Source organism: Haemaphysalis longicornis, unplaced genomic scaffold, assembly GCF_048455015.1.
Source record: "Haemaphysalis longicornis isolate Haplotype H1 unplaced genomic scaffold, Haemaphysalis longicornis Haplotype H1 scaffold_2, whole genome shotgun sequence".
In the NCBI taxonomy this organism is placed as follows: domain Eukaryota; kingdom Metazoa; phylum Arthropoda; class Arachnida; order Ixodida; family Ixodidae; genus Haemaphysalis; species Haemaphysalis longicornis.
Window position 1 is genome coordinate 263,626,714 of NW_027526295.1, and position 14,723 is coordinate 263,641,436.

The window sequence follows — 14,723 nt, forward strand, 5'->3', positions numbered from 1 at the left end:
TAATTGATTAAGAAAAAGAAATGGACGTGGGCAGGGCATGTAATGCGAAGGCAAGATAACCGCTGGTCATTAAGGGTAACAGAGTGGATCCCTAGAGAAGGCAAGCGTTGCAGGGGGCAGCAGAAAGTTAGATGGGCAGATGAGATCAAGAAGTTTGCGGGGATAAATTGGTCACAGTTGGCACAGGACCGAGGTAATTGGAGAATAATGGGAGAGGCCTTTGCCCTGCAGTGGGCGTAGATAGGATGATGATGATGCTGATGGTGATGATGATAATAATAACGATGATGATTATGATGATGATGATGACGATTATTGTTACGATGATGATGATGATGATGATGAATTAATGATGATGATGAATTGATGTCTTTATACCCCAGTGGAACAGTGCTGCCATGCCAGTTATTCAGTTGTAACAGCTGCTGAAACTATTCCCCGGATTTCATGGTTTAGTAAACACCGACAATAGACCAGTACAGCAACAGCATAAAGTAAAAACTGCCCTGTTGACGGGGTTTGGCTCTAACAAAAATAGCAACTCTCAAAGATTCGGCCAGCGTTCGTACCTGCAACCTGAACGTGTGCGCTCAAATGGCACTAAAGCTCGTTCAGTCCCTTTTTTTTTCTCTCAACTCCGTCTCCAATGGACTACTCTAAGCGAGCCTGTCTCTGGACCTCCACAGCAGACTCCTACGCTGTTCGCGCGTTTACAGGCGATGAAACGCATGCTACGAGGACCCTGGTCTCTCGTTGAGCCGTTTGTGGTCCCAGCTGGCGAATAGGCGCGTATATATAATGCAGGAGACTCCGAGGTGCTAGGAGAGGCTGGAAGCCAGCACGTCGGGCCGGCAAGGAGCTGACGCTCGCGCGGAGGAATCGTTTTCGCGGCTCCTAACGAGAAGCCGCTTAAAGGGGCTCGCCGAGCCCGGGTGCAAGCTGAGTGGGCCACAGCGAGCTCTGCCCTCCTTCGCCGTCCCTTCTTGGACCCACTCCAGGAGCCTCCTCCTCCCCCCTCTCCCCCGAGTTTGGTGGTGCCCGGTGTTCCCCGACCGTACGAGACAAGCGCAACTCGACACAGTTCTACGTTTAAAAATAAATGGCTGGCTCGGAGAGGAATCCCAACTTTTGCTCGTTCTGTACTTGCAGCGCCCACATACTGCAGAGCTCCCTTTATACGCTGCCCCACGCGCGCTCGCCCAGCGCACACTGTCCGTGACAATCGGACGTCGAAGGTTTTAGGGGCGATTCCCCTTAGGGGCTGTCGGCTTCTAATGTCGTCGTCGTCGTAAGCGTCGTCTCATGTAGTCACGGTACTAAAACACCGGGAAACTCGTTTACGCCTCGCGCTAGAGAGCTTCGTGCTTCGAAGACAAGAGGCTTTTACAGCAAAGCTGTATAGCTCTACCCCCCAACTGTTTCATCTCCGTTGACAAAAACGCCAAGGCGCCAAGAATTCACTAATGCACTGCATGTTTCGCCCCTTACCCAGGTTTCTCGAGTGGAGATGGCCCGGAATTTTTTTCTGTACCCTTACAAGCTTGGAGAAACGGCACGGCCATGTGAAAGCAGTAAATAGGAGTACAAAACACTACAGTGGCCAATGTTTCAAATATCGATTATCTCTTCGCCAAAAACAACTTTCTCGTGAAGAATTTGTATGAGCCAACCAGACAGGCGAAACGCCTTACTAATAGCTTTGTTTGCCCCTCGCCTCTTACTGAACGCTGAAAATAAATGGGTTAACATCCCGATTGAAAATAGTTCAAACAGAGCGCGAGCTTCGGAGCCACTGGGAGCGTCAGACACAGGGAAGACCATTCATTAATCTCATTAATTAAAACTAGATCATATTTGGTGACTAGACAGCCCTTGAACGAAGAATTGACATAATCGTAACTTATCTTCGTGACGTAACTGACTGGTGGGACCGCTGTCAACGATGACCCCACAGTCCCGCTCACCGCACCTTATTGATCGGTGCTAACCCAGCTTCCTGGATGTAACCCCAGCCGGCTCTTCACCCGCTAAGCCCTGAGGCTATAGAAACATCGTAATCACTACAAAAACAAAAAACAACAATAGAGTTAAGACCATAGCCGTTGGCAGCGCAGGTTACGACGAAAAAGATTTTTGTCTCCCCAGGACACTTAGCTTAGCCTTGGTGGGGATCAGTAACTAATTATTGTTGTGCTGCCGCTGCTATTGCACCAGGTGGTTTCAGCCCTGCACAACATGGCGGCGAAATCCTCTGCTAGAGTAGAACCGTTGACGTTAAAAAGTGGGTCACTACACAGGGTGCCAGCGAATTTTGTGTCACGGAAAAAACGCTGAGGAACTGCAGCAACTCCCTCTTCACAACCCAGTCAGTTTGCGGGAGGACGATGTAGAATGCGGGCCCGCTTCCTTTCGCATCGCAGCAAGCAAGGTCGTCTGCTCTGCAGTATGCACAGGGGAGCATACTGCGTATTGTTGCACACCTCCAATCGCAAGTTCCTGTTTAGAGCAAAGCAAATAAAAAAACTAAATCACGCGAGAAAAAAAAACATCAGCCCAACTGCACTAATTTCTCAACAGCAAACTACGCCGTCACGACGCAGCCCTATAAGCTGTTCTTAATGCGGTGTTTCAGGCTAGTTTGTTGAGTGAAATACTAAGAAACCACTATTTATTTATTTATTTACAAAAACCTTAATGGCCCCCGTAGGGGCATAGCGTAAAGGGAGACGAAAACAGTAAAAGCAATACAAGAGCAACTAAGCGTAATATGTACCAGGTGAGGCTAACACTGCATTTCGAACACCAGGCACAAAAACACAAGGACACAATATATTGCCATGACGTAACTATAGATTATAAGTCGCAGTGCATACACAGTACAATTTAACAAAATACTTCACAAAAATTCATCACACAACAAAAAGTCGGTGAACAATTTAAGAAAACAAACCTAAGAAATGACTGGTTACACGGTGGTGGAAGGAGGCATGGTTTGATATGGAAACGACGTTATCGGGCAAATTGTTCCACAGACAGATGGCACGTGGAAGCGCAGAACTATTGAAAGTTAATGTATGACCGAAAATGCACGAGTAACTGAGATTGTTGTGCAAACGTTTTGACATGCGCAATGGTCTTTCAAGAGGAAGGGGCGACAGCCTATTACCATAAATGTACTTGTGAAACAAGCACAGAAGTGCAATGGAACGTCGTGTATCAAGTAAGGGGATGTCATTATTATGTTTAATCTGGGTGACGCTATGAGAATTCCTATAATCGGAAGAAATAAAGCTTGCTGATCTATTCTGCGCGGCTTCAAGCATATTGTTAAGGTATTTTTGGTGAGGTGACCATACAGGGCTAGCTAGCAAATTCCAGTTGAGGACGGACAAAAGTAACGTAGGCCAGCTTTCGTACGCTGTTAGGGGCATTTTTTAAGTTTCTTCGTACATACCCCAACGATCGCGAGGCCTTGGCGCAAATGGCGGTGATATGGGAGGCCCATGACAGGTTGAAGTGAAATGAGAACCGAGGTATTTATATGAAGTTGCTTCAAAGACGGGAGAGCTGTTCAAACAGTATGTGAACTTAGAATTGGCATGCTTGCGGCTGAAAGAGATAACTTTACATATTGCACAACAGTAAGTTTTCAAGAAATCTTTATATTCGTCCCAATCAGTCGGATTACGCTTGGCTTTCCGGTATAAGCGTTTCTTTTTATTTCTAAACCTACAAAGTGATTTGTTAAACCATTGGTTAGTCTTGCAGTTAGATATATGGTAATCAACGGGACATACTTGTCAACAAGGGAAGCTATTTTTTTCTGGGAACAAAACCCAGTTTTTGTCAACGGAACGTTGATGGAAATAGCTAGGGCATGAATTCCGGAGTTCATATCTGTATAGTTGCCTCTATTGTAATCTCTTATTTTCTTGGAAGTGAAGCTGGTATTACTGAGTGGTATGTAAGGTGGTATTTGTAATATTTTATGGTCACTGAATCCTTGAAGCGTTAGGATTTGTCCTACTGTATCAGGAACAGAAGTAAGAACTACGTCTAACAAATTTTGGCCACGAGTTGGTTCGTTAACTACCTGAAATAAATTAAAATCTAAAGCTAAGTTAACAAAATTCATAGAGGTATTACAGGGAGGAGGAGGAATGCCTTTATTATCAAAGGGGGAATGAATGCCCTGTAGGGGAAGGAAATAGACATGAAGGAAGGGAGGGAATAATCGAAAAAAGAACAAGGTTCAAGGTTCAGTCACCTGAAATGGTGGATAGCATTGTAAAGTCCGTGAACATATAGTTCGCAGAAACCGTGAAGAGATAGGTGCGACGATTTTTATAGGTGTCGGTCCAGGTTATTACACCAGCTTGTAAAGACCACTGGTTAGTGTGTATTCAATAACTTTCTCAAGCACTGAAGGGTCCTCTCGAACGCGTTGCAGGAGGTGCGCTTCTTCATCTCCGGGTGGGGAACCGAGGTCCAATAGTGTCTCGCGACCGGTCTTGAAGTGCTCACAGTGCCATATCAAATGGTACAGGTTAGGGATACACCTTTCGTCACAATACGGGCAGCGTTGGATGTGCGAGCTGGCTCCGTGGGTCCATTTATGTAGTACATGAGGGGTTAGGGCCGTGTTAGCGTAAATGAGAAAAAAATGAGGCCCAATTTATTAAGGGATGATTGAAGTCCCCGAAAATGTACATGAAGTCACAAGGAAACATTTCGGTAGCTGTCGCTATACATACTTTTGCGAAGTTCGCCCACAAAGGATTGCCGATAGTCAGGGGGCCGATAGCACACACCTAAAAGTACCTTAGTTGACGCGGATGCGCATGCACACCTAACAATGTCGAGATCAGATTTGGTGTCAATAACAACGGAGGAAAACAAAAGGAGGAAAACAAAAGGAGGAAAACTAAACAAATAAAAAAGCCCTAAATGTTCCAGGAGCGATTGCGTTCTGTCTAGATTAGATCATCACCTTCTGCGCTTTGAAAAAAAACCACGCACGATGGCCCATTCTTTTGTGCCACCTGCCCGTCATACGCAGTAAAAAAATCTAATCCATTCTATACGTCTATATAAGATCAAAGACGCACTCATGACGGGTGCAGCTTTGTGAACTTTACTTTCAGCTTCCTAAGCAAACCCCCCACCCGAAAAAAACGTAACGTAAGCATAAGAACGCTTTTCTCAAGTCCGTCCCCCCGGCTTCCCCGTGTCCTTGTACTTAATAACGTTGCCTAGCACTCAAAGAGAAAATTTGGACAATGGCATTGTAGTATGTTTGGAGGTTGGAATAAAACTTTTTCTTAAGCACTTATGTCTAAGCGATGTTTACACCGACGAGTGAATTCTACCATTCTTAGAAGGATAGAGAACGGGGGACGGAAGGGTGGAGGAGGCCTGGCACAGCCGGTCTCTTGTGGAGAGTAACGATGTAAACCGAGGGTGAGTTAGCAACAGGACGGCTGGGAAAAATATGTACGGAAGATAGGAGTGTGCAAGTACGGCATGCGTGAGTGCGGGTGTCCATTCGAATCATTCCTGTCATAGGTGAGCAGCACGGGAAGTGGGAATAGTAACCAGAGCGTAGGTGAGTCTCAGCCGCCCACAGCCAGTGGCCAGTATCTTGGATCAACGCGAAACAAGAGCAGCGCACAGGTGCCAACGTTTCGTCGTTGACGCAGTGGGGACAGTTCGGGGGCTGCTCCTGGTCAGCTATGAACATAAGTGCAACGTAACACGAAGCTCGGCCCGGGACACGGCACGGAGGGTCAGGGGTGCATTTCCCGGTGTGACTCTGTGCCTACGCAATACGACCCGCAGCGTCGATTCTCCAAAGCACCCTGCACTCTATACCACATGGTGTGGGAGTGCCAGCTCAACCCCTCACTTTCCGCGATTTCTAACCCCTCGGTTGAGCAGTGGGAGGGAGAACTGGCCAGCTCGAGCGCCGAAGAACAGCTTCGGCTGATTCACCGGACTGAGACGGCTGGACGCTCCAACGGGGTCCTGGACTGAGGAAACCGACCACTTGGCTCTTTTTTCTTTAATAACGTTTAATAAATCTCTCTCTCTCTCTCTCTCTCTCTCTCTCTCTCTCTCTCTCTCTCTCTCCTCTCTCTCTCTCTCTCTCTCTCTCTCTCTCTCTCTCTCTATCTATCTCTCTCTATCTCTCTCTCTCTCTCTCTCTCTCTCTCTCTCTCTCTCTCTCTCTCTCTCTCTCTCTCTCTCTCTCTCTCTCTCTCTCTCTCTCTCTCTCTCTCTCTCTCTCTCTCTCTCTCTCTAGGGCCGTACACGTAAAATGTTCGGGCTACGTTCCAGCGGATCCCGTCCTGGCCGACCGACGGTGGTGTCCGAGTCGTGGGAAAACTAGTCAGCCTCTTCATTGCTCCCGGTGTCTTGGCTGGAAGGGAGATAATGTAGACATACGCAGAGTCGCTGAGAGGTTGAGGCACTGCTGGGCAGTTGCGGCTGGGTTGTCGGAGCTAATGCAACGGCCAGCCATGAGACGCACAGGACACCACGGTGCGTCTTTGATTGGCCGGCTACCATTACCGCAGAACGTCAGGCGCCATGTGCAAGCCGGTAATCTCGGCGGCGGCGGTCGAGAGAGAAAGAGAAAACTTCTATATTCAGCAGGGGCTTACGTTTGTGGTGCCTATATACTCACAGGTAGCCATATGCCGTCCTAGATGCTACCGCTCTCTCAAACAGCAGAAGCTGATCGCAAAGAAAGGAGATGGGCAGCAGCGTCTCCCACTGCTCAGAGGAATGGGGAAGGGGTGTAGGTGACAAATCAGAGTTCAGGGTGCATTCAACGATAATGTGCCTAAGTGTTCCTGACAGCGTACAGAATTCGCATTGGGCTTCATGTTGATTTGGGAACATCAGGTGTATCAGTGTTGAGTGGGGATAATTGATTGGTTGGTTTGGTAGGGGGGTGGATAGGGAAGGGGAAAATGGGATAGTGTAATTATGCCCTTATTTACGCGTCACTGGGCTGGAGGCAACACTGTAGTCGCCTGTAGTCGCTGCCGTCGTAGTCGTGTTGGTTTGCGCAAGCCTGAGCGTGGTTTCTTCGGTCTTTGTTAGTTGTGGGTCTGTAAGTTGTGGGACCGAGTCTGTAATGTTCTGTGATTTCCTGGTAGGTCGTGAGTGGCGTAGGTTCAGGTGAGTCCTCCGCGGCCTGGTCGACGGATTTTTGGGCTTTGAGGTGGGCTTGATCGTTGCCCTCCAGGGAGGAGTGGGCCGGTACCCACACCACCTCGATTACATATCTGGTGGTTGACAGTATGCGGTATGTAATCGGAGTCACCCAGCCTGGCGTAAGACTCGTGCATACTTCTTGTGAGCCTGCAATTATGACATTTGCCATCGTCTGTCTGAGAGCTAAGACTAAGGCTCGTTCTTCCGCTTCTTGCGTTGAGGCTCGTGGCAAGGTTGCCCTGACGATGAGGTGCGTCTTCGTTGTCCCCACCGCTACTTTGGCTTGTCTTCTGGGGTATGCGGCTGCATCTGTGTAGACCACTGTGTGCAGAGGTCCATACCTTTTTGTCTGAACTCGCGATGAAGGGGAGGCGGAGCCGCCTAGGCACTGCGATGGACTCAGCTGCGCAGCCACAGAACCGTGCTCTGGGAGAGCAAAGAACCCCAGCTTAAAATATATTCGTTTTGTTTACTAACTCATAATTGAAATTAAACAGACTGTTAGCCGTCTGCGCAGCTACGTACGGTCTCCAGCACTTTCAAGAAAATAAAAACTATAGGGGCGCCTAAGTTTTGAAAAGACGTTTTTTTAAAAAAAAATACCATTTTTTTTCTCACGTTCTGAGAATCCCCAAACATTCCAAAATTTCCTGCAGGAAAAATCATATTCTTATCTTAGTTAGTTCAAAAGTTATAGCAAATATTCTAACAGCTGGTAGATGGCTCTTAAACCGAAACTAAAGTGGTGCAGTAACAGAAACTGATAACGCAGCGAATACCATCAGTGTACATTAAACATTTTCTGGTATATTTTAGTCTGATACGTAAACGACTATTGAAAGACACTTTCTGGGTCTTCTTTTCTTCTAAATATTGCTTTAAATTTCTGTAAGGGGGATGCGTGACCACACAAGTGTCCCTGTTGTTTACTTTGCGCGCGCTTTATGCTTCTGCTGTGAACACTAGGAAGCTCGTCATGTTTATAGGTATATTATTCTTAGCAGAAACAGTAAAAGCATAAGCTGGACGTTTTTAATAAAAAGGCGTAGTCAGGTCCAGAATGAGAGGCGACAAAAGCGAAAGTTTCGTGACAATCGGTACACAGTGCATGCTCCAATTGAAGACCATGTGGACGTGAAATGCTGAAAAGCTCGGGCACTTGGAAAACAATTGCGAGGTGCCGCTGCGAGAACCTTTGCTGCAAGATAATAGGATTATAGGTATGCAGACCCTGTGATCTGTTTTTGCACAGCTTACTTAGGTTGCCTAAGACGTCCACGAGGCCTGCCCATCCTACCTTTTGGTATATATGTGGCTGTGGGACACTCTAACGATGGAAAAAGAAGTACAACAGATATTTTGAGAGAAGCGGGCATTGAACCTGGCCACCACACTCCCGTGGCATATTGTGCCAGCGACCAGTATCAAGTGAAGCATGGGTAAGCGCCAATCAGTACGTGCGACAAAACACCTCTGCAAGAAAGTACGGGCAAGAACAAAGGCCTTTTCCTCCTACCTCCCCCCCCCCCCCTCAAAGCCTCATCGCATCGCATCGCAAGAACAAAGTCCAAATAAAAGATCTTCGCATCTAAGGAGGGCCCTAGCTATGAACCTGGCGAATTTTGACGTTCCAGGACAAGATTATCTGGTTTAAACACAGATAGAAAACCTTTATTCTTGTTTTCTCGAAACTTGATTTTCTTGCACTTTCTTTTTGCAGTAACAATTATAACTTCGAAATGAATAATCTTTTTTGAATGAAACTTTGCCGGATTTTCCCTTTATAGTTACTATACTGTGCAATAAACTAGGATTTTTAAAAACGGATTGTGAGTTTTGATGTAATCATGATTTGTTTCAAGGAATGCAGACCAAAAGGACAGATTTTTCTGTTTTCTTTAGTTTTTTCACTATAACTTGATTTCACATTATCGGACGGAAAAGATCCTACTTAGTTGCACTAGTACGGTTGGTCGCCTACCTATGTACTAAACATTTTGCAATCCCTGCAATCCATTCAATAGTTATCAGTGTTCGCGTAACGGTCAAGTTTGGTGGTTTTTTTTTTTTTTCAATAACAAGCATCAATTATAATATTTTCATTTTTTTAACGCTTAAATATTATAAAAGACGGTCCTTTATAAGGTCCATAGCAAATAAGAATTTACCGGTTGGAATTTTAAAAGAAAGGTGGTGACATACCTTAGAATGCGGGCGCATAACTTCACGCTGAGTTATTTCTCCAAGTTGTGTTGCCGAGTTCACTGTCGCTAAACTTCATGCTGCTGAGATCAGTGTTGAGTGCATGATGTCGCGAAACCCGCCAGGCGATAAACGGGTCATATTTCGACCCTTTAGATGAGCTCTTCGCCGCTGAATTCGTCTGTTCTGTAGCCTTGCAATACGGTTAACTCCCTGATTTCATACGTTGGACGACAATGCATGTTTGAGAAATCAGAGCAAAGATATGCTCGTACAGTGAGCCAGCGTGAACTTAAACCAACTCACCCAGCTTTCTGTTTTGAAGAGTAAAGGTCGTGACTTGGAACGTGTTCAGAATACCTCTGCCTCCGGGATTGTTCTTTTATTTTTCCAGCGCAATGTCCGCGCACACCACACTAAAAGATGCTAGCTTCTAAACATTCCAGCCCACTTTCTACTGCTCCGCGACATCTCCGAGTGCTTATTCCGAACTGCAAGCCAAATTCCAGCCGCAACCTTGTTAGCGACACTACGTAAACATGCCTTGTTGAGTGGAAGGAGCTGCTCCGTTTACCATGTGGGCCAAGTACCAATGCGCGAACTTTGAGGCGCCCGATAGTGGAGAACTGTGAATAACTGTTCCAGCTATAAGCACCAGTTTTTTGCCCACCCTACGCATTGTCCTTTATCTGATCTCTTCGCGAGATGGTAGCATCAACTTCAGCGTTCACAGATTAATATAGGCTGAGGGGAGTGATTAAACCGCAAGCGATGCATGCAGTCAGATTTCGCGAAATCACGTCCTTCATATTACTTCGTCGCCGGGTCTGGCAGCATAAGTGTTACATTTTTGAACCTGGGGTTAATGCTACTATTAATGTCCCGCCTCCATTCACGGAGCACAGCGAGCATTGCGGTAGCGAGAGAGAAAGAGAGAGAGAGAGAGAGATCAGACAAAATGAACGCGACCCTGGTGAAGAAGGAGAGGTCCTGTTCGGAACACGGCCCTTCGGAGACCTTCACGGGCGAGAAACAAGCGTGGCCTGTGAAGAGGGAGGAATCGCAGCGTCACCGAAATGGATGCGTGCCAGTCGGGATCACAATCTGGGCGCGGTGACCCGCTCGCCTTTCTGTGTCAACAAAAAATCAGCCTTGCCACACGCCTCTGGCAGACACGCCACTCACTGTCCGTGCCCACTGCACGGTCCCAGCGTTGCCAGCAGCAGCAGAGCTCCCGCCTCCCCCGCCTTCTCCTTCTACCAGCGCAGCCTTTGCTGCCGAGGAGTTCCCCGGCTACTGCACACCGCCCGATTCGACAAGATTGGCGTGCATATTCTCGGGGCGGTACACAGCTGGACACACTCACACAGGCGCTGTGTCATTGCAGGGCGAAGCGTCTCCCAAATGCTAAAGGGGGGGGCATGGACGAAACCGCAGAATCCGAAACATGGGTAGAAGGAGACCGTCAGACGACAATAGGGGAAGCATAGTCAGCCCCCTTGGTCGAAGAGGCTGCGAGTCTACGCTGCTTCTAGGTCTCCGGTCACGAGGCCTTGTTGTTGCTCCGGCGATGTGCCGGTCAGCGTGGCCTCCCACTGGTCAAGAGTGGGGTTTGGGTGTGGCTTGTGTGGGCAAGAGCATATTCAGTGGTATAACGGGTAAATAGGGAGGGGAGGGAGACTACAGTGCTACCGTAGGCGGTCGTATAGCTAGTATTCACTGGCGAGGCGCGCATGCAGCCAACCATGTGAGTGCGCCGTTACCTGGTTACGTCGGGCTCCACGGGATGGCGGTACTTGTCCGTGCTAAGCACATGATTTGTGTTGGACGTTCCACACTCTACCCCACCTAACGCTAAGTAATGTCTCGAGTCCAATGTGAGTGCGATTAATAACATCTCTGTTGGCACCATCGTTTAGAATCGGGTGGAAACGGAGCAGACGACGCACGCCAGTGTTGCTTTTTTTTTTTTCGGTGTGAGGGAGCGGTGGCACAAGCCGCGCCATGTTCGTGGCGCACCGGCCATGTCCGTGTCCGTTTCCAGTGTTGCTAAGCGAAGAAACTGACAGCTAAACTTTTCAATGAATACCACCTATAGGGAGAGAGATAAGTGGGTGAGGATGATGTGGTTGTAGTAGGTGCCGTTTTAAATTGTGCACTAAATGTATAACCGGTAGATGGGGGAAAGGGAAGTGTGAGCGCGGGGGATATGGGACCCCACAGAGCGCTTTTTCTGAAAGGGTTTGCCAGCGGTGTAGTCTTCATACCTTCGCGTTTTAAAGCGAAAGCTTTCTTAGTGGAAGCAATGGCGTTCTATCAAAAAAAATAATGCATTTTCCCATATACCGGTTTGTCGACCGAAAAGCTCTCATAAGATCTCCGGACACACAGCACGTGCGTGGAACCGGTCTTCCGTTGTGTCAAAACAGTTACTTGAAAATCGCAAGAGAGGAACGGTTCTATAGATAAGGCAATACATGCATCGATTGGACATGAAGAAGCAGTACAACAGCAGTACCTTTATCTCATAAACCACTAATTGGTATACATTCAAATCGTTCGTAAATGCGTTTACTTAGTACGCGAAAAATTGTCGCATGGGTTCGTCCTTCGTTCGCGATGTGGATCTTGGAAGGTTTGACGATCGATTGGGACGCCCTTCCAGCGGAGGTTCGACGCACTTTTGTTTTCGCGCTTCTCTCAACTTCCATCGGGAACGGTTGGTAAATTTTTCGCTCGAATAATCCGTTTACCGTGCGTCGTACACCTTCTGTCAATTTGATTGATTTGTAGTTATTCGAACTGCGGTCGCGGTAACCACAAAACGAGATAAGGACGTTTTCAACTACATTCGGAACATACGTGGTTTACGAACTAATATGACGTTCTCTTAAATGCGATAGTCTTTCTTGGCCTAGGTAAACGCAAAAAGATTGGTCTGTCTGTCTGTCTGTCACCTGAATCAGGCACAACTGTCACCGGTGGATCTGCTCGCCTGTGTGCACCCTACTCCCCGACAATTGGTGCGTCACTGGTATCTCACCAGTGGTGAACCACTGGTCCGCGGGTGGATCCCTGGCCATCCAGAAGTGACGTGTACGCGTGGGCCGCGTGTGGACCACTAGGTGGTCAAGTGGTGGGCCCTGTGACCCGTTGAGACGGAGGTAGCTTAATAGTGAGAAGGGAGGGAGAGGGAATTTGAGGATTGAGTGGCGGAAGAGAAGAGTAGATGAGCTGGAGGGGCAAGCTGGGAGGAAATGAGTAAAATGAGTTTCGATGTTTTACTCCAGCGGTTCTCGTCGGGGACCCCTCCCGGCTTGCAAAAGTGGTGGGGGACCCCACGATGAACTATGTTGATCCCTGTCATAATTTACAAGAATTTGCATTTGTAGCTGAAGTCTCCAACATACCTATCAATGCCCGGCTCTTGTGCGTGACTTTTATTCTGATGCGTGTCCTTTTCCCACACAATGTGCTCTTGCAAAGCTAATAGTCAAACACATACAAGCTGCCTTTTGTGTATCTGGCTTTCCCGCAGAGCTAGCATGTCGTGCAAAGTACCAACGTTAAAAAATTGGCGACGCTACAGTAGCCACGCCAAAAATTAAACGTCATGTAGTGAAGCCACCTTTTTGCGTTTCCAGCAAGGTTTAGCAAAAGGAAAATCGAAAAAGAAAGAAATGAGTGGGGGTGAGGGGCTGAAAACTTTCGGGGAGGGTTTGGCGGACCCCTTAAATGCCATCGCGGACCTCTTGGGGCCCGCGGACCCCCATTTCAGAACCAGTGTTTTACTCATTTGAGTTTCGATATACGCGAAATAAACTGAGGTAGGATAACAGCGCTTTCAGACTGAAAATTCAATCTATCTTTTTCAAAATAGACTTCAGGATGCCAGTTGGCATATCGTATAGGACTTTTCGATCTTGTTAATTTTTGCTTTTGTTCAGGGGCACTAGAAAATGGCTGATGGTAGTCGCGAGACCAAATTACAGGGCCAGCTCAAGCAAGTTGGTACATATGCTTGGAAACTTACAGCGCCACAAACGAGGGACAGATACAGCTATATGTCTGTGCCTTACTTCGTCTTCTCTGTCGTCGGTTGCGCTGTCTTAAGTTTTTGAGAGCAGACGTCTCGAAGCCGCGTTAGGTGTTGCATTGTTTTTGACAGAAAAAAAAAACAGTTGTCCGTAGCACACATCACAGCGCGAACGTTTACAGGGACTTAGAAGACACACGGGACACTGATCGCTGCGCATGTCCGGTGTGTCTTCTAAGTCTTCGTCAACGTTCGCGCTGTAAAGTGTTCCATAGCTGAGTGCCAACTTGCCCAACAACATATTCTTCTCCGGCTGTCTGTAGTCGTCATTTGATGGCAGGCGGAGCCAGAGGAGCTTGTTCATTGCCCGTCCCACCTTCCTCTCCCCCACACACAACCCCCTGCGATGCGTGGGTTACCCCTCCCCTTCCTTGCACGCGCTAGTGATATAAACGATGAATGACGCACCCTGTCGCTTGTCACTCCACTTATAGTGTCATCTGCAGGGGTCATGAGGTGATTGATTGATTGATTGATTGTAGGGTTTAACGCGCCGACGCAACGCAGGCGATGAGGCGCGCCGTAGTGGAGGGCTCCGGATTAATTTTGCCCACCTGGGGATCTTTATCGTGCGCCGAAATCTCGTACACACGGGCGTTTTTGCTTTTCGCCTCCATCAGAAAAGCGGCCGCCGCGGCCGGGAATCGAACCCGCGGCCGGGAATCGAGCAGCGCAACGCCTTAGCCACTGAGCCACCGCGGCGGGTGGGGTCATGAGGTGCAGTGTAGAGAAGGGCTGCGGGTTTGTTTGTATACGCGAACGTTTCCGTTATTCGTCGCCGTATGAAAAGCAGCCGCCGCAGGGTGGAAATCCAACCCGCGTCCTCCTGTTCAGCAGGGCAACGCCCTAGCAACAAACACCGCGGCGGGTGAATGTTCGCTGTGCTGGCAAAGCGGTGGCATCGCAATATCTGCGCAGTCGAAGCTCAGGAATCCGGAAAAAATAATGGGCCAGAATCCAGAAGAAAAAAAAATAACAATTTAGGTGAGCATTGTTGGTAGTAGTCGTATCAGAAATAGAACGTAGGCCCTTCCGTAGCAGCGCCCGTGCTGTGACCTTCGGGTGTCGCTGCGCATGTGGTGCGTCTGCATAGGAAGAGATAGCGCTCACAGCAGAGGAAGACCGCGGGCTGGCGGATTCAAACATCCGCGCGGTTCCCCTTCCGCCGATCGGCAGACCACATGTTTACCTCGAGGGGCGATCG